The sequence below is a fragment of the Elephas maximus genome, chromosome X (assembly GCF_024166365.1).
Source record: "Elephas maximus indicus isolate mEleMax1 chromosome X, mEleMax1 primary haplotype, whole genome shotgun sequence".
Classification (NCBI taxonomy): Eukaryota; Metazoa; Chordata; class Mammalia; order Proboscidea; family Elephantidae; genus Elephas; species Elephas maximus.
The window spans coordinates 168,087,582-168,108,860 of record NC_064846.1 but is presented as its reverse complement, the minus strand read 5'-3'; the positions used below and the strand labels follow the sequence as shown (position 1 = coordinate 168,108,860).

Below are 21,279 nucleotides of genomic sequence, written 5' to 3'. Positions count from 1 at the left end.
ACACGTGGGTTAGATGGAGGGAGATAGGGAAAGTTTAGGTGCCAAACTGAAAATTTATTGTATAGGTATTAATTGTGAATTTCTACATAGGAGGGGAGTGTTGGCCACAAGGATGCACTTTGCAGCACCCTACCCCAGGGAGCAGTTGACCTAGGGCCCCAGCTGCTGCACTCTGGATCCATCGTGGCTCATGTCTCCCATAGGCTGCTCCCCACTGATGAATGAGTGTGGTGGGAATACTAAGGCAGGCCTATTCCTAGAGACACAGACTCCTTTGGTGGTTGACCTTTACTCAAGAACTCCCTGATAGCTTTACTGAACTTTCCTTAGACTTTAAGAGAATCTAGGATACTTCCACTCAAGTGAAGGTGGGTCTGTCCACTCTCCTAGCCTTCCCCTGCCCCTTCCATATTTCCTTTACACAGGCATTTCTCCTAATAAAATTCTTGCACATTTAATCTCACCTTGGCATCTGCATCTTGGGGGACCAGGACTAACTCAAGGTGTTTAAGGGTAACAATCTGGTTGGAGGCATGCAGCCTGGGAATTTGTCTTGAAGATGTGTTCACATGGCAAGTACTCTGCTTGTACTTAGGAAGCATGGATCGTTGAGGCATCTTGGGTGGGAACTGGTGCCTTTTATGAAGGTCTATAACCCTCTCTGGAGCCCTGTTGACATAGTGGTTAAGTGTTCGGCTGCTAACCAAAAGGTCAGCGGTTCAAGTCCACCAGCTGCTCCTTGGAAACCCTACAGAGCAGTTCTACTCTGTCTTATAGGGTCACTATGAGTCGAATCGACTTGATGGCTATGGGTTTTGGCTACCCTTGGTGTTCGTAGTGTGGAGCCACTTAAAGTTTTTTACTTATTACAAGAATGATGGCACAGATAATTTATAGTCCTTTTATAAACTGCGAGTAAAGTCATATATTATGTATGATTAAAGAAATATATTATTCAACCATTAGTTAACTGAATGTATACTAAAAATAATGAATAATAACAACTAATGCCTCTAGTTCAGTGCTTCTGACTTAAAAGAAACGATGTCTTAAGTGTTTGACAAAGACAACTTGGAATTTCTTTCCATTCTTTTTTTTCTGAGTATCCTTTTAATATATTTTATAAGGAATTATGGCATGACCATTTAGTTTCTTAATTTATGATGCTCCTTCTTTGTATAATTTGCCAGAGAACTCTTATGACAGCCAGCGATTACTTTGACTCAGTTTAATATGAATAAAGATATATGTTGGATCTTGTGCCTTGTTTGCCTGCTGCTCAGCTTCGTGTTATGCTTTCTCTTGCATTGAAATCACTCTATGTTTAGAACCTTGCTGTCAGTTGCCTTGGATATCATGGTAATATCACAACTTTAGGCTGTGACTTTACTGCAGGTGCTAGCAGGAGGGGATAATAGGCTGCCGGGCAGAGGCAGAAGAAGAGAAGACAGGGTTCCCATAAATGCTGCTGCCTTCACAAATTGCACACGTTGAATGGTTCTGTGAAAATAACATCTACCGGGAATGTCTGAAATAAAGAAATAAAGGCTGCTCAGAAAGTTAACAGGAATGAAGGAATGAGGAAGGAACAAGCAGAGAGGAGCCAGGATGGGGACTGAGGGCACTCAGGCCATTGTCTCAGCAGCACTGGATGGGGGGCGGGAGGACCACAGTAGGGGAAAGGGCAGAGAAAGCTAGTGAGGGGAGGGAAGGCCATGGCTCTGAACCTGGTAAGCAGAAGGGAAGGGGGAAATGGCCAGTGGTTTTGATTTGCATGCACAATTGGAGAACTTCCGTGACTGAGGGGTTATTCAATCATACGTCTTATCTTTTTATTCAAAACTTCTCTGTCATTCTTTTGTTGCTTTAGGAATAATCTAGAGAACTGCTGTCCCATTGACCCATGGAGACTTCCACTCATTTGCTTGCCCTCTAAGAGCAAAGATGCACTCCAAAATTGAAAGGGGCTTAATAGACACTTTCCATTGCCTTTATAGCTGTTCAATTTTGTTAGTATTCTTGACTTCTGTTTCTAGTAAAATGTGAATGTTTCTGTCCACAGTAAAATGGATTTTTCTCCAGTAAGTGTTGTTCTTGTACAAAGAACAAAAGTGAAAAAACCCTTCTTATTTTAATTCATTGTTACCAGTAGTTTCACAAAATTAATCATGATTTAAATTGAGGGTGGTGAAGGTAGAAAAGTCAGAAGAATGTTCTTCTGTGACATTCCCAGGAGAAGAATTCTTACAAGGAGTAAAACTGGATGAATGATACAGTTCATTAAAAAATGTGCAACACAATTGTACAAAAAAGATAGTCAAAACCAGATATCGTTTATCTTATAGGTGGATGGAAAAGAGACCAAGAGGGAAAGATAAGTGACTTAATGACCTGGCTTCACCAGAAGAGGGGAAAATAAAATGCAAGATTCTAAACCCTGCCCTTCCATTTCATGTTCATCTTTGACAAATACAGGTGAGAATTTACGTTCATTTTGAGAGTTGCCCTAGTGACTACGGAAACAGAAGGTAGCCAAGGCAGCAGTACTGATCTAACTAAAAGATTGTTTTGTTTCATTGCAAATGTAATTACGATGGTATTTTTCTTTTCCATGAATATGAAAATGTGTGACTTGGGTTTTTTTTTTTTAAAGTACATCTATGTGAGTTGTATATAACATCTGAAGATGTGCTACATGGAACCAAACGTCCACAGGAACAATGTCTACGACAACAGATTATGCACCACTCGTTCTGTGCCAAGCATTATGCTGAAGTACATTCTATAGATTTTCTAATTAATCCTTATGACAGAATTAGTTAAGTAAAAAGTGTTTTTTTTTCAAGTATTTTCACCATTTTATGAATATGGAAACTGAGGCATAGAAAGGCTAAGGCATTTGCTGGGGTTCATATGTTTAAGCTACTTGCGAATTGTGTGGGGTTTACAATTCAAGACTATAATTCATATATTTACTTAATGAGGCAATAGAACAAAAGTATTGCAGGTGTCCCGCAGACTCCTCAATAATTCTGTTCCCTCAGGGAATTTCCAGTAAGATACCCAGTTCATGAACTTCAGACAGACTGACTGAGAGAAGGAGCCAATAGCAAGCTTTACGTGACCTATGAGCAAAGCTTAATTTCGTTATTTTCACACACAAAAAAAACCACTTACATAAAAATGCTAATGTTTTCATCCTACATCCCAAAGGTTGTCTTGGGTCATGCCCTGTGGAAACAGTACCTGGCTTTGTAGACATTGGCTCACAGGCCTGATGGCCAGGGGTTGCAATTTAAACCTCAGTTGTTTTGATCTCATCTCCACTGTTGGACTTACCCACCATGCTCTAGTCTAACCACACTGAACACACCAAACAAGTTCCTGTCTTAGGACCTTTGCATCAGTGGTTCTTATTACCCAGATGGCCATGAGGCTGGCTCCTTGTCATCTTGCAACACTAGTCCCAAAGGGCATCCTCTTAGAGAAGACTTCCCTGACCACTGTATTTTATGTAGCCCTCCGCCCCTCCCCAGCCTACACTCTAATGTAAACCCCTCTAGAATAGGGACCTTGTCTGTACTATTCACCTCTTCTCCCTCAGCATGTTGTAGGGGCTGATAAATATTTGTGGAAAAATTCAGTGATTGACTCAGCCAGTCCCTTTGGATCTAGTCTCTTCATTTGTCTCTGAAAGGGGCTCCTCCCCATGATGTCATTTGGCAGAGACACTGTATTAGGAAGGATGGAGGGTGGTTTGGAGGCTGAGCCAAATGCTGTGAGAACTCCTGGAAGAAACACCCATGACCCAGGGATAGGGTAGGGACACTGGTCTTGAAGATCTTGATGGCTCACGTCTGGTAATAAAATTATCAGGGCACCTACGCATTTGGGAACACAAAACCTGCAAATGCAGATGCATCATGCTGCTAGCACTAAAGGAGATAAAAGTTTTATGACCTGTAGAAAATTTCTATGATCAGAAATTTGAACTCTTACTGGAAATGTTTTCTTGAGACACAGTTAGTAGAGACCACTAGATTTTTTCCCTGTTGATAGAACACTACAGTCTGAACTTGAGGTCAGCCTTATATGGCGCAGCAGAGTGTCCCACCATCCTGCCCCATGTCTAGCATGCAGTAGACTCTTAATAAGTATTGGTCAGATGAATGAATACATAAATAAACATAGCAAGTCATGGAGACTGCATCTGGCCTGGCTCTGACATTATTCAGTTGTGTAATACTGATCAGGGGTTGGCAGACTGTGGCTTGTGGACCAACTTCAGCCCACTGCCAGTTTTTTTAAATAAAGCTTTATTGGAACATAGTCATGCTCATTCTTTTCCATATTGTCTTTCACACCACAACGGCAGAGCTAAGTAGTGGTGACAGAGACCATATGGCCCACGAAGGCTTAAATATTTGCTATCTGACCCTTTAAAGGAAAAGTTTGTTAACCCTTGGGTAGAGAGAGCCACTTAACATCACTGGCCATCGATTTGGCCATTTGTAAAATAAGTTCAATGGACTTAATGGTACCCAAGATGCTTTTCAGAGCTCATGTCTGGATTCCCTGGAATCTAAGGCACTGTATCTGCAAACTCAAGGTGATACTGACTTAAGATTACAATTGTCTTCTCAGAAAGCACATGATTTCAAGAAGTTATGCTCTCATTAAATGGACATAGTGATTTTACTACATATATCTGGAGGACGTACTGAGGTTTCGAGATTGAGTTTATTTCTGTGGTTTGATGTTTAAGGGCTTGGAGAAATAAACTCATTACGCTGCTTAATACCTTCCCACTACCTTCCCCCAGGGCTTTACTAGTTATAAAGTAATTCTGTTAAATGGGTCCACTTACAATCTGTAATGCTTTAAGTGTGGATCTGGTGTGTTGAGTTAAGAAGTAAAAAATAATGTCAAATGTTATATTAAAATCCCAATTGAATTTCTTGGCTGTGCTGTGAGGTCATTTATGGCCCAGATAAGAAAGTTGTTAGTTGGTGCATATTGCACGAGAAAAAAAAATTCTGGTTTGGGAAGAGAAATTGGGTCTTTATTAAGTTAGAACCAATTATATGATCTTGATTAGTTTTATTGTTTGGCTTAAATGATAAATGCTTAAGTAAATAAAAGCCTCATGGACACCTTTCAAAGATCATGAGATCTGCAAAAATTTTATTCGGGTCATAAAATTTGCGTGGCCTGTTTCTTCCCATATTTGCCGTCCTCTTCCCTAGCTACTCCTGTTACTATCAACTGCACCCTATATCACAGACTGCAGGATATCAGCATCACCATCAAGTCATGTAGTCAAGGGTTTCTCACCAACTGAGCCAAAAGAAGTAGGATACATTGAATTTTTTATGTAAGGTTAAGCAGTAAGTTGCAGTTCAGGGGTGCTTTCCTTCATGCACTAAACATTTATTAAGCAGCTACTATGTGGCTCTTCTGTACCAGGAGATGGAATGGCTCAGTTTTATGTGATCTTTTATAGATTGCAAATCTATAGGAATGTAATGATTTCACACCATGTTCCCAGTTGATTATTACCCCACTTGATTAAAGCTCAGAAGTGAATGAGAGCAAGGGTCCTGTCTGTCTCTAAGGTTTGTGTGGGACCCTCCTGAGGAATCCCAGAGTGATGACAGGAAGAGGTGAGCCCAGTCTAGCTGCCTGGAGATACTCCATTCTCTCACAGGCCAAGCTTCTCCATATGCTGTCTGTTATGGATTGAATTTTGTCCCCCCAAAATACATGTTATAAATCCTAACCCCTATGCCTGTGGTTATAATCCTATTTGGAAATAGGTTATCTTTGGTATTTAATGAGGCAGTATTAGCATAGGATGTGTCTTACATCAATCTCTTTTCAGACATAAAAGAGCAGATTAAGCAAGCCAGCAAGCACAAACCGAGGGGAAGATATACACCACACGATCGCCGAGGAACTGAAACACAGAAGCTGAAAAGAGACAAGGACCTTACCCTAGAGCATACAGAGAGAGCCTTCCTCTAGAGCCAGTGCCCTGAATTCGGACTTCTAGCCTCCTAAACTGTGAGACAATAATTTTCTCTTTGTTAAGGCCGCCCACTTGTGGTATTTCTGTTATAGCAGCACTAGATAACTAAGACTGTATCTTAGTCTCCTAGTACTGCTGTAACACAAATACCATAAGTGGGTGGCATTAAAGAACAGAAATTTATTGTTTCACAGTTCTGGAGGCTAACAGTTCAAACTAGCGTCTCGGCCATTTTGATTCCTTCCTTGTTGGTTACCCTGGGTGTTCCTTGGATCTTGGTGATCCTCACAGGGCATCTGTCTTCCCCAGTTTGTGTGCTCACTTGTCTCTGTGTCTATGCTGTTCTTCATGTAACTTAGAAGGGTTTAGGTGTAGGATCCACCCTATATTAGTATGACCTCAACTGATTGATTACGTTACATTAGATTGCATTGTGGAGAGTGATTACATTGTTACTTTACAGCCACAGGTACAGGGGTTAGAATTCCAACAATATTTTGGGAGGTCACAGTTCAGTCTATAACATATTGGACCTCAGTATGGACTGGGGATGGCCAGTCACTTTGTTGGCCTGAGGTTGGGGAAGAGAAAAAGGGCAGTGACACGGCACTGGGGCAGGACAACTTCTGCATGCAGTAGGCCTGATTCCTAATTCATGCACTAGCCTGTTCCCACACCTAAGCAGAGAGGAAGGCTGGATTTTTAGCTCATGGCAAGAAGGCCTCTTTGGATCTCCATAATGCTCAGATAACTCTGGTACTTGCCTACCACCCCACTCCTAACCAAACACAAAGGACTGCTTCTCCCTTGGACGGTGGAGTGGTGACGGGACCAGTGTCCCATGAAATGTGAAAATTCTTTGCAATTCGTTCATCACTGTTCATGGTGACCTGATAATAATAGACATAGGACCTTGGCCCTTCCAATAGGTAACTTTTTGCAGGTGCGTCCCAGACTCCTCAATAACCCACTTCCTTCAGGAAATTTCCAGTAACCTATCTGGTTTATGACCTTCACACATACTGACCGAGACAAGGAATGGGTGGCAAGCTTTCTATGACCTATGAGCAAAGCTTAATTTCTTCCTTATTTTTTAGACCAAAAAACTCCTTTTCGTTTGGACAAAATATTCTCTGGGCCTTAGCGTCTTGATCTGTGAAATAAGAGAGTTGGACTAGATTATCGTTGAGGTCTTCCCCAATTCTTACTTGCAATGATTCTTGGACTTATATTTGACTTCTGAGTTAACTCCGTTGATGGGGAGCTCATACTTGGGAGATACCACTGTGGCAGATGCTGTCACGACGGCTCCGCGCTCGCATCCCCTCCTCGGCTCTGCTGGCTTTTGCTGCCAGCAACTATACCTCTCTGCCAGAAGGTTTTCTCTGGCTGCAGATATGCTTGGCTGGAAATGCAGGAGAGTTAAACTCCCAGGAGCAGCCCTCAACCAATGCCAACTGTGAGCTGAAGAGAAATACCTCTGCATCCTTGTTCTTTGGGGGAGAAGCGAGTGTTGCACTTACCCATAGCAGTGCGCTGTTGGTTACTGCATCCTGTATTGGCTTCCTTCCTTTCCTTCTCTTAAGTCACTTCCCAAGTAAACCACCTGCACTCAGATCCTTATCTCAGGGTCTCCTTTCGGGGGAATTGAACCTAAGATAAGTCCAAACAACTGTTACTGTGGCTCATCTTGTTGTTGCTGTTGTTAGGGGCTGGTGAGTCCATTCCGACTCATAGCAACCCCATGTGACCAGAGTAGAACTGCCCCATAGAGTTATCTTGGCTGTGATCTTTAGGGAGAAGATCACCAGGTCTTTCTCATGCGGAGCGCTGGGTAGGTTTGAACTGCTGACCTTTTGACTAGCAGCTAAACGTTTAACTGTTGTGCTACCATGGCTCCCTGATTCACCTAGTAGCACATACATTAATTCACAACGGTCTGTTCCTTCAAGAATCTATTTTATTTGTCCCAATGAGAGGTGCCAGAGATAGCAAATAAAAGTACAGAACTCCCAGTTTAATCTGAATTTCAGACAACTAATATATTCTTCACATAAGTATGTCCCATCTTAAATATTAGATGGGACATAGTTACACTAAAAAATTGTTTATCTTAAATTCATATTTAAGAGAGTCCTGTATTTTATCTGGCATCCCTAATCCCAACTCTGTTGGGAGCATTGGGCATTGCACCTAGATGGGATTCCAGAGCTAGGGAAAGAGGATGATTGGAACTGGCTTAGAAGATGCAGAGTGTGGAGGAAGGAAGGGAGACCTAAATAGCAATGTTCAAGGATGAAGCCAGACCCAGAACCAAGTAGTGGTAGATGGGTGTGGGATGGTGGAGAAGGAATGGTCACCTCAAAGCATTCAGGCAGGGAGGCAAAAACCAGGTACAACAACTCCAACCAGAGCTCTCAAACATTGGAAGGAGTGCAATGCTGAGGTCACTGAGCATGTGCGAACATTCCTTTCTCCAGTGCTACTGCCTAGCACAGTACCAGGCTCATTTTTGGTGCTCAGTAAGCACTGAATGAATGATAGGGAGTAAAGATTGATGGACATATGAGGTTCTGCCATTGTGGGTTCTATGGAAAATGGTGCCCACTGAAAAATGCACAGGGCCTTTCTCAGCAGTGACTTGCATCGGATTATAGATGCATAGAAATTATGAAATGCTGTGTGAATTCTAAGTAATGAGCTTTTCTAATGCGTTCCTCATTTTTCACTGCAGTACAGTTCAACTTAAATCTTTCATGGCTAGACAGGTTTTTGAATGCCACTTGTGTGTTCAAAGCTAATTTACTTAATAGCCAACTTATATGAACCTTGAACAATATTACTGGAGCATTTAGAGTGAGAAACAGAGTTTGGGAGAAAAATTTCCCATTCCATTTCAGAAGACTGTAATCAATTTGAGTTTTAAATGACATTTTCTTTTCTTTCTGCAGGAAGAATGAAAGGATAAGATCTCATTCTATGTTTATTCTTCCTAACTGTAAGTTCAAAGTTAAAAAAGATGGATTTTATTCTCAGCAAGCCATGTGGAATTCTCCCTACTCTTTTACAGAGAAAACAAAAGGAAAAAGATAAACAAATGACAGAATGTAGATAACAGAAAAGTAGTGCCAACATTTCCTCAATGTTTGTGAAAGTCAGCTTTCATTGTCACTAGAGAAAAAAATCTTTACAAACACCAAGCAGGCTGCCCTCCAGTGGGTGGTTTTAACTTACATCATTCATTCTGTAGAGATGTATTTTTCACAATTAACATGTTCATTCTGAGTTAACATTGTATCAGCCACATGAAAAAGGCAGACATCTGTATGTGGAGAAGTACTAGAAAGGCATCCAAGAATTCAAAATAACCATACATATTTTAGAGCCCCTGGGTGGTACAAGGATACTGAATGGTGTAAATGGTTAACATGCTTGGCTGCTAACTGAAAGGTCGGCGGTTAGAGTCCACCCCGAGGTGCCTTGGAAGAAAGAACTGGTGATCTACTTCTGAAACATCAGCCATTGAATACCCTGTGGAACGCAGTACTCCACACGGGGTTGCTATGAGTTGGAGTCAACTTGATGGCCACTGGTCTCACTGGTTATATATATTGTAAGGTAAAGATATAGTTGTTCTTAGTGTTCTATCAAAAAGAAAGGTTTCTCCTGATGTTGATGTTACAGGGCCAATAATGTTAGTATGAGGCTTATTGTGCCAACTCTGTGTAAGAACTGTCATGGAAATTTGTCAAAGCAGGAAAAGGAGGTGGCCTGTTTCTGATAGTGGCAGAGTCAGTTATTCAGACCAATTCTCTGGATAAAATATATTATTTTTAAAAGTCTTGCAATTTTTGAAAACCTGACAAAGACCAAGGAAATACCAGTGCAAAAGTGAGGGAAAAGATGAGAAACCACACAGGTAAGTGAGCACAGAATCTTCTTTGGACCTGAGGGCTTTTGCCAGTACCCAGAAAATTAGGACCTTTTATTTATTTTTAATAATTTATTTTTGTTGTTGTTGAGAATATACACAACAGAACATACACCAGTTCAACAATTTCTACATGTCCAATTCAGTGACATTGATTACATTCTTTGAGCTGTGCAACCATTCTCACCCTCCTTTTGAATTGCTCCTCCCTCCCTTAACATAAACTCACTGTCCACTAAGCTATCTGACCTTTTAAATTGCCTTTGCCATTTTGGTCCCATATAGACAGTTGTTTAAAAGAGCACAAAGTTCAAGGCAGACCTTGTTTACTAGTTAAGCTAAACTGTTGTTTGGTTTAAAGATAATTTCAGGGGATGTTTTTGGTGTACGGTTTAAAGATTATCTCAGGCCAATAGTTTCAGAGGTTCGTCTAGCCTTCATGGCTCTAGAAAGTCTGGATTCCATGAGACTTTAAAATTCTGTTACACAGTTTTCCCCCTTTTGATCAGGATTCTTCTATATGTTTGATCAAAACGTAGAATCTTTTCTTTACAGCCTCCTGCAGCAAACAGAAATCAAAGCCCAGGCTTCTAAAAAACAATATTCACCTTGATTAATTTTATCCTGAATGTACATATGAGGTTCCTGAATTTGAGACAGATTATCATTGGTGTTATTTATATAATATCAACTGCATTGGCTCCCTGGCCCCAGGCTTTACCCCTGGGGAGATACTATGAAAGCCAGATGGAAGAATCTCTTACATGATAAGAGGGGCTGGGTAATACATAGGTGAGGAAAATAGATTTTCTCTGTTTATATACCAGAGAAAGAGGCAGCTGCCTCACCCTCTTCTCTAGAGAGGAGGGAGAGAAACGTTTGCTCCTTGGAGATGGGATGAAAGAATCTTGGGTTCTCACTCTAACCTTTTGGGATATAAGTACATCTCGTTAAAGACTCGGTAAGCCTCAGTGTCTCCAGCTTGTATGACCTAGAGATGGCTCCAAGTTCCTAAGCCTCATTTTCTCTTGAAACGTGAACATATACCTGCACAGATAGGTAAATTTCTTGGGAGTTTTCTCATCATCTGTATAGTTGTAAATTACTTTCATAAGGCTTGCTCTTAGCCCAGGATCCCAATTATTCAGCAAACTTTATTCAGAAAATCTGACTCTGTAGAAACACAAAAACATATTCCCTCTACCCCCTACTTTTGAAGATCATACTTTTAAGATTGTGCTAAGGTTAATTTTATCAGCTCTTCATGTTATTTAAGAATGCTGCTCCCTAAGATCAGGAACAAGGGAAGGATGTCCACTCCTATCACTTCTGTTCAACATTGTACTAGAGGTTCTAATCAGTGTTATAAGGTAAGAGAGGAAAAAAAAGATGGATTAGAAAGGAATAAAGAAAACTGATTTCATTTGCAGATGACACGATCATCTATGTAGAAAAAATAATCCATAAAAAGTTACTAGTACAGTGATTTTAGCAAACCTACAGATACAAGGTCAATGTAGCAATGAACAAACAAATTGAAATTTTAAAAAATAACATCAAGATATATGAAATACTTACAGATAAGTTTAATAAATGACGTGTCAGATATGTACACTAAAAACTATAAAATGTTGCTGAGGCAAACTAAATAAGACATAAATAGAGAGATATACCGTATTCATGAATCGAAGACTCAATATTGCTAAGAGGTCAATTCCTCCCAACGGATTTATAGATTTAGCACAATTCCAATTACAACCCAGTAGGCTCTTTCGTAGAAATTGACTAACAAATTGTGAAATTCATATGGAAATGCAAAGAACTTACAAAGTCAAAAGCAACTTTGAAAAAGAGCAAAGTTGGAGGACATATACTACTTGACTTTCAGGCTACAATAACCAAGACAGTATGGTTTTGGTGAAAAGATAGGCATATAGATCAATGGAACAAAATAAAGAATCCAGAAATAGACCCAGATACATACGGTGAGTTGATTTACGATAAAGGTGCCAAGGCAATTCAATGTTCAAAGAATGATCTTTTCAACAAATGATGCCGGAACAATTGGATAGCCATATAAAGGAAAATGAACCTCAATCCTTACCTCACACCACATATAAAAATTCACCCAAAATGGATCATAGACCTAACTATAAGAATTAAAACTACAAAATATCTACGAGAAAGCATAGGAGAAAATCTTAGTGACCTTGATTCTGGCAAAGATTAAAAAAATGGGACTTAAAAAGCAGGAATTATTATATTAAAAAATCTGGTAAATTGGACTTGATCAAAATTTTAAGAAATCTTCAAAAAACCCTGTCATGAAAATGAAAAGGCAAGTGGGAGAAAATATTTGCAAAGCATTTTTTCAGTAAAGGACGAGTATCTAGAATATATAGAGAATGTTTACAACTCAATAATATGAAGACGCCTCAATAAAAAACGGGCGAAATATTGGAACAGATACTTCACAAAGAGAATATATGGACAGCAAATATGCACATGAAAAGTAACTGAAATGGCAAGATATTTAGAGCAAAGGCGAATCATCAAGGGAACTTAGGTGTGCAGAGACAAGGAAGAAATACATGTAAGACATACTTCTAAGACTGATGTGTTTAAGTTGGAGACTGTCTGTAATAATTGCATGAAAACTCAAATGACGTAAGAAACTAACTTGAGGACCATCAGAGACCTTTTAAAATGCCCAGATATTAAAATAACTCTCCTTTGAGACGAAGACGAATGCTTACAGTTCCATGGCTTTTGGACACCAAGCCAATGAGCCTGGTAACCATTGCTGCTGTTTAAGCTCTAAAAATGCACTTTCCTTGCCCCTACCTGTTAAATAAACATGGAAGCACCATATCTTCTCATTGAAGTTTTGAAGAAATAAACATAAACGATGCATCGTGCAAAGCGGAAAAAAAAAAAAAGACACGTTGATAATTATCCCTTTGAGGAGTGGGATGTAAATTCATTCAGATTGAAAGCTGCTATTTATGGGAGGTAAAATTTTAATATATCCCACCTGGAACGCCTAAGTCAACTTTCTTTCTCCTTGAGTGATAAATAAAAAGTGGCAAATATTTTTTTTAATAAACATATGTCTTCAGTTTTACATAATAACTGATTATGGAGTTATACACCATGTGCCTCATGTTAAACACTGCATGACATGGTGTGCTTTGCCTTTGAAGAACTTACAATCTAATATAAGAGAATGCAATTCACTTATTTCAGTTTTTATTGAGAGCCAGCTATGGGTCAGTATACTGTTCTAGGTTATATCCTTGAATACAGTAGACACGACTTCTTACCATCATGGGGCTTGCATCTTAGCAGAGTGGTGAACACAGGTGCCTGCAATCTAAGGCAGGGTGACAGCTTTTACAGAGGTACAAAATTTTGTAGAAGACCAGTTGGGGAGATTAATTCCTCTGGAGAAGGAGGAAGGCAACAGAGGAGGTGGGCTGTGAATCAGGTGTTTGAGAAAGGGTTGGTTTTGGTCAGGAAGAAGGGAAATGTGTTCTAATTGGAAGGAAAAGAAAAAAAACATTTGGAGATGGAAAAGCATGAGGAGCTCATTGAATTCTTAGTATCGTTAGTGCTTAAAGTATGGGAAATGGCTGAAGGGAGGAAGGTCCAGAGAAGGGAAAACTGGAAAGAGATGGCAGAGGCCTTGAATGTCAGACCCAGAAGCAGCCGAACTCTTAACCACTGTGCTACCAGAGCTCCAACACCTTCCTTACCAAAAACAAAACCAAACTCGCTGCCATTGAGTCGATTCCAACTCATAGCAACCCTATAGGACAGAGTAGAACTTCCCCATAGAGTTTCCAAGGAGCACCTGGTGGATTCGAACTGTCAACCTTTTGGTTAGCAGCTTAAAGGGGTGAAAATTGTTTTCTTATCTATAAAAATAATAGTCTTACTAATTTTTTTTGCCTCTTGGCCATTCTGGAAAAAAAAAAAAAGATCGTATTCTTAAGTGATTTTAAGTTCACTCAGTTGAAGAGTATCTTTAGTGTTTTAAATTAGGGAAAATAATCCAATTTTATTTAAAAAGTAAAATGAAACAATGTCTTTCAAATCTGCTCCTCACAGGTATTTCATCATCTCTCTATAATTCTAGAATCCAAGCTTTTGGAAGGTGCGGACATGTGATCTAATTCTTTCATGTTTGTCATCATTTGGAAGTTGTTTAATAAATCCCTGGTTGACCAGCTATGACACAGAGCACGGTAATCTAGTTGGTAGCGCTTGGCATTATAGAGAAATGAGTGTTTCCAACTTAAAAAAAAAAAGAAAAGATAAATCTGCAGCACGTGGCCAAGGAATAAATATAGAATATATGATAGAAGTAAAGAGACTTTCTTGATTTCTTGAAGTGCCTGCTCCTAGGACCCAACTCTCAAAGTGGAGGGTCTTTCTCCCAGCCCAGCTGCACTGAGCACTTTCCAGGTCAGACAGCTTCCTCCTCTTAGATTCCAGTCCACAGGTAGGGACATGGTCTGCCCATCTCAGAATACCTTTCTGCTTTGCTAAAGACTCTTGTTCCCCTTCTTAGTCCAAAGGAAATGGGGCACCATGCCTCCCATTCCCTTCCTACCCAATCCCTCCCCCCATAGGAACCTCGAAGCACAAATCTCAGCCTTCCAGGTTGGCCCTCCACCCTAATCTCCAAAATAAGCAGTAGACTGGACAGAAAGCTGTCCTGACACTTTCCCCCAGTTTCCCATGTAGGAAACTTACCTTTTGTCTTAGTCATCTAGTGCTGCTATAAGCAGAAATACCACAAGTGGGTGGCCTTAACAAACAAATTTATCCTCTTACAGTTTAGAAGGCTAGAAGTCTGAATTCAGGGTGCTGGCTCTAGGGGAAGGCTTTCTTTCTCTGTCAGCTCTGGAGTAGGGTCCTTGTCTCTTCTGAGCTTCTGCCCCTGAGCTTCTTCATGTGGCTTGGCATCTCTCTTCCCCGTCTCTGCTTGCTTCCTTGCTTATTTAATCTCTTTTGTATCTCAAAAGAAATTGACTCAAGGGAGAGACCAAATTACTGGGCTGAGGGCTGTGGGGACCATGGTCTTGGGGAACATCTAGTTCAATTGGCTTCACAAAGTTTATAAAGAAAATGTTCTGCATTCTACTTTGGTGAGTAGTGTCTGGGGTCTTAAAAGCCTGTGAGCGGCCATCTAGGATATTCCACTGGTCTCACCCCTTCTGGAGCAAGGAAGAATGAAGGAAACCAAAGACACAAAGGAAAGATTAGTACAAAGGACTAATGGGCCACAACTACCACAGCCTCCACCAGACTGAGTCTAGTACAACTAGGTGGTTCCGGGCTACCACCACCGACTGCTCTGACAGGGATCACAAATAGAGGGTCCCCGACAGAGCTGGAGAAAAATGTAGAACAAAATTCTAACTCACAAAAAAGACCGGACTTACTGGTCTGACAGAGACTGGAGAAACCCCTAGAGGATGGCCCCTGGACATAATTTTAGCCCAGTTAATGAAGTCATTCCTGAGGTTCACCCTTCACCCAAAGATTAGACAGTCCCATAAAACAAAATGAGACTAAATGGGCACACAAACTCAAGGGCAAGGACAAGGAGGCAGGAGGAGATAGGAAAACTGGTAATAGGGAACCCAAGGTCAAGAAAGGAGAGTGTTGACATGTTGTGGGATTGGTAACCAATGTCACAAAACAATATGTGTACAAATTGTTTAATGAGAAGCTAGTTTATTCTGTAAACCTTCATCTAATGTACAATAATAAAATACATAATTAAAAAAAAAGAAATTGACTCAAGAAATACCCTATACTAATCCTGTCTCATTGACATAACAAAGACAACCCATTCCCAAATGGGATTATAACACAGGCAGAGAGGCTAGCTAGGATTTACAACACATATTTTGGGGGGACACAATTCGAACCATAACACATTTCTCTTGAGCACACCCATTCCTACTCAGAAGGAAATTCTGAGCCTCCTAAGCATATCTCTTGTCCCAAGACAACTTTCTTCTCTAGGCACGGCCTTCTTGATGAGATACCATCACCTGTGGACTTGCTGAACCACATTTTTGCTTTTGAAATCATTTTCCTAATTTTCTCAGCATTGAATTTAAATGGACTGCTGTTATTGCATTTAATTGAAAATACACACATACATATTTTTTACAGGAATCTAAGGCTTATAAGGCCACATCCCAGCTGGGGTTGGTTAAGGTTACATGACTAGGCAGGGGATCTGTGTCCTCATTATCTCTACCTTGATTGGTTAGGTTGTCAAAAATCAGCTAGGGATAGTTCGCCAGAACAAACCTGACTTGCAGTGGGATGACAGAAACTAGAGTAAATTAAAGAATATATAACTAATGAGAAATTAGCATATTCCCAGCAGCAGGTTTTGAAGTTTCAAAAACTATGGTCGTGAGAATTTTGGCAGATGTCATTGGAGAGTTGGTATTCCCCATTTGAAATGTGTCTCCATTTTGACAAAGCTAATTGGCCACCTGCCCTTGGGTGTATGAATTCCATCCTTGACTCAAAGCCTTGACTGTTTACCTACCACCTGTTTTGGGCATGAACCCATCTCATATGTAAATGACATTCCACCTCTTTTGAAAAACTTCATTAAAGAAATGGGTCTAGAGCGGTAATTTCAACCGGGGGTAATTCTGCCACCCCAGGGACATTGGGCACTGGCTGGAGACATTATGCACTGCCACACTGGGGAGATGCTACTGGCATCTAGGGGATAGAAGCCAGGGATGCTACTAAACCTTATACAATGCACGGGACAGCGACCCACAACAAAAAACCACTCAGCCCCTAATGCCAATCAGAGAAAAGATTGAAGTTGACAAGGATTTTATTTTACTTGGATCCACAATCAACATTCATGGACGCCAAAGTCAAGAAATTCAAGGACGTGTTGCATTTGGCAAATCTGCTGCAAAAGACCTCTTCTGAGTGTTGAAAAGCAAAGATGTCACTTTGAGCACTAAGGTGCGCCTGACCCAAGCCATGGTTATTTTCAGCCGCTTCATATGCATGCGAAAGCTGGACAATGAATAAGGAAGACGAAAGAAGAACTGATGCCTTTGAATTATGGTGTTGGTGAAGAATATTGAATATACCATGGACTGCCAAAAGAACGAACACATCTGTCTTGGAAGAAGTACGGCCAAAATGTTCCTTAGAAGAGAGGAAGACAAGACTTCGTCTCACATACTTTGGACATGTTGTCAGGAGGGATCAGTCCCTGGAGAAGGACACCATGCTTGGTAAAGTAGACGGTCAGTAAAAAAGAAGACGACCCTCAACGAGATGGATTGACACAGTGGCTGCAACAGTGGGCTCAAACATAACGATGGCGAGGGTAACGCAGGGCCGTGGAGCATTTAGTTCTGTTGTGTATAGGGTCGCTATGAGTTGAAACCGACTCTGCGGCACCTAACAACAACCACCACAAATGCCAATAATGCTGAGGCTGAGAACCCCTTGATCTATAGAAGAGAGACATTCTGATTCACCCAAAAGAATTTGCCCCAAATGCCCCCTATCTGTGCCATGGAAAGCCAATGCTTTCGAAAAGCGTTCTGGCTCAGCATTTTCCCACAGAGTTCAAAGTACTGGATAGGACCTAGCGTTAAAATTAGTAACTTGGGACTAGCTTTCCAGTAGACGTGTTAAATCCCAACTTTGGATAAAATGCAAGAAAGCCACGGGAGAAGTTAGGCAGCACTTGGAAATCTGGGAGGGAGATGAGAATTGCATGCAGGTGGCCTGATTCCAGCCAGGAGTGCCAAATATCCCCTAGCGAGTTCTCAGACAGGGAGGAGAAAATCTTCATCTCCACCAGAGGCAGATGCTGAGATTGCAGTTACAGCCTCTTCAGACAGGTGCCACTTCATTGCCAGTGTAATATCACCTCGATTCCAGCTGCTCCGGGTTGTCCTGATTCACAGGGGTCAGAGGCAGAACTGCGATCAGAAATCTTTGTTTCCTGTCTTGTCAACTTAGATGCTTCACCTCAAACCTGATTGCTTTTCTCCCGCATGAGTCACCTGTGCATCTTTGTTTTGGCAGGGGGGAAGTCCCTATTAATAATTTACAAAAGACATATCATCTTCTGCATCCTCAAATCTTTCCAAGCACGTGATGGTTTAAGCATATCTGGTTTCCAAGTAGCTGAGTGATGAAATATGATTGGCCTCTCAGCATTGATTCCTGCTCTCCTTCTTCTCTCGCTCTCTTCTGGTCTAGCAGTTTGTTAGGATAAAATCATTCTTCTCATAAAAGAATAAAGAACAGAGTTCATTCTTTCCATCCTTAGGAAAAGGTGGGCTGTGTTGGCTCCCGACCATGGAAGAAGACCTGGGAAGAGAAAGCTGGCCCACCTTCTCCATTTCCTGGGGCTTTGGCAAGACGGCTGAGGATGCAGGAGAACATATTTGCCAGTGAGTAAGGGTCCTCAAGTAAAAACATCACGGGACTTCTCATTGTTTTCTGAGGTTTGTTCATGCTTTTCAGTAGGGTGAATTTATTTGGACCGGAGTTGAAAGCCATGTCTCAGAATTCTAGCACAATGATGCCTCTGATAGAAAAGTGATGAGGTCCTCTAGGGTTTGGTCTAGGCAATTCTAATATTTGAAAAGAATATTGGAGTAGAACCAATAATATCCTGTAAGAGAAAAGTACAAAGCCATATACTGCTTTGCTTGTTTATTTCCTCAAGAATAAAAGCCCAAAGGCATATTTGGGAAAAGAGAGACTGATTTTAGCTGTGTGTCCTTATATTAATATAGGCCATAATTCACAGTAAACTCTCAACTGTACTTTTCTCAAGGGAAATTGGATCATGCTGTGTTTGTTTATTTTCTTTTAAAAATGGTATCTTCTCAGTGACGAATGTAGCTGTCCGAGTGAAAAGAGTTTGATTTTTAAGCAGAAAAAGCTATATTGGCTATGCAAATTGGTTTATATTAATTGCTTCTTTATGTTCAGTTGTTTTGATAAATACGCTTCTCTCATTTGAAATAAGCCGAGCAGCTATGATTTATATAAATATGTAATTCTTCCTTGGGGTTGTCTGAGTTTCAGGTATGAGAAATTTGTCAGTAATGCATACGCTTTGGAAAGCTGATTGGAACATTTCCAGTCATTTTGCCATTTAATGTTTTCTCATTAATCACTGGCACTGTGTATTATAAGTCACTTAGGAATTTGTCTAAATCATGCTTTTCCCGTAGATTCTATGATTATCGAGCATTTAAGCGTTGCAATAAGAACATTATATGGAGGCCTAAGGATGGAGGAACTGCCGCGGGTTAAGAGAAGTTTCTCCACATTGATAGAATTTGTTACCCTTGACTTGTACTACCTTGGACTTTGAGCCAAATACTTTTTGCAGTTGCCATATTTTTCCATGACAATAATCACTTGGTGGCACTATTTGTTTAAAACAGGATTGAGAGGAGTGCAGATGGTTCTTCCTGTCATATAGTCTGATGTAAGAAAAATTAGAAATGGATGTCATTCTATGGGACTAAAAAACACAAAGCACTTCGGCATTTTGGAGCTAGCCACCATCATCCCTAAATGTTACTACTGTTTGCCTCTGGCATCATTTCGTCGGCTAACTTTTCTTTTTAGGACATACATTTTCCTTTCTGATTTCATACATGAAAGGTGAAGGGATTGAATATTTGGGCTGTGGAAAGTGATCACTTAAGACATAGGGTCCTGGCATTTGTATCTCTTATCTTGCCCAGTTAAAAACATTAAATGAAGTAGATCCAGCTCCAAGCTCACTGAGACATACTGTTTATTTGTTGGGGAGAAAGTAGATAATAAAACAGATAAGAAATATTTCAAATCAAAACTCTAAATCCAAACCACTGAATTCCAGTTTGATAGTTTGTTGGCTATAGTTTTAACTCTATGCATCTAGTGAAAAGCCTGGTTGTGTCCTGTTTTGTTAGAATTTGTCGTGCTAGATGTGTTTTAAAGACTGAAGTTCTATGTTATCCCCATATATGTGTAGTCATAGATGATCCAGGTTAGTATGTTATTTATTTTTAACATATATAATCTGATTTTATTTTTGTAACTTAGCATAAAAAGCAACCATTATAACCTCAGCTCAGGCCTCCAGTGGAGGATGTTCTCATTGAATACAGAACTACGAAAGTGTGGTTCAGTATTCAACGGGTGGGGACAATTATTATCAAGTTGCAGGTGATGTTAGTGCAGTTGGCTCAGTTGAATCCCACTCGTGCTGCTGACTTCCCAAGGAATCCATAGTCCGTCCTCTGACTGCACAGTGCAAGCCTCCCATTCTGCGGGTCCCCACGCCACTCTTTCCATGTGCCTCCCTTGAAGGAGCTGTCAGAAGACTGATGCGAGTGATTTACTTCCCTGAAGCTTTATAAGCCTTCAAAACTGAAGCAAGTGGAGACTGATTTTATTGTTCTTGCTGTTGATTACAGAGCAGCTGGGTTCCTTTGCCTGGTAGAGCAGCCACGTAGGATAATTAGGGTCATGATGTCTGGAGCCAGCATAGCTTGGCTGTGCCCCTGGTACTGTCACTCATTGGCTGTATGACTTGGGGCGAGTTTGCTAGCTTCATTAAGCCTTCGTTCCCATGTCTGTAAAATGAGGATAATGCCTACCTGCTAGGGCTGGAAGGATAAGGCAGTTACTGGAGGAAGAGCGCCTGATGTAGTGTCTGGCTCATACAATTAGCCAATTACTGATGTTCATTCTTATTGTTAGCACTACTAGCAGTGATAGGACAGCCTTTCAAAAACAAACTTGTTTGCAACCCTTCGAGGCTAGTTTAAGTTCTAGTGAAGTTACAGATCATTTTGTTATATTAATGTTCTAACAGGAAGAACAATTAGTTTAGGACATGGGAGAAGGGATGAGCGCAGCGAGGCAGGAGGGAGTTGAATACTTCTGTGCAAGTTCTTTAGTTCTTAAGCACAAAATTTAGTAGGAAGTATAGTGAAAATAGGGTCTGCTATTAGTGGATTTTAAAAAGAAATAAAAAATGGCATGAGTTTATTTTAGTTCAACAAATATTTATTGATAACCAACCACTGAGCTTAAGTGCTGTACCAAGACAAAGACAGGACTAAAATGAGATGGAAGGAGCCCTGGTGGCATGGTGGTTAAGTGCTCGGCTGCCAGCTGAAAGGTTGGCAGTTTGAACCCACTGGCTGCTCTGCGGAAGAAGGATGTGGCAGTCTCCTTCCATAAAGATTACAGCCTTGGAAACCCGACAGGGCAGTTCTACTCTGTC

At 40.7% G+C, this 21,279-nt stretch overlaps 1 long non-coding RNA gene across 1 annotated transcript in view; it reads left to right on the top strand.

Moving 5' to 3' along the window:
• The window catches only part of LOC126069594 (uncharacterized), an 83,151-nt gene extending 64,309 nt beyond the window's left edge, over positions 1-18,842 (top strand). The window contains exons 2-3 of the long non-coding RNA XR_007515979.1: positions 2,346-2,475; positions 18,310-18,842. This is a non-coding gene — a long non-coding RNA (uncharacterized LOC126069594). The remainder of the gene's footprint in view (positions 1-2,345; positions 2,476-18,309) is intronic.
• Positions 18,843-21,279: the final 2,437 nt, after the last annotated feature.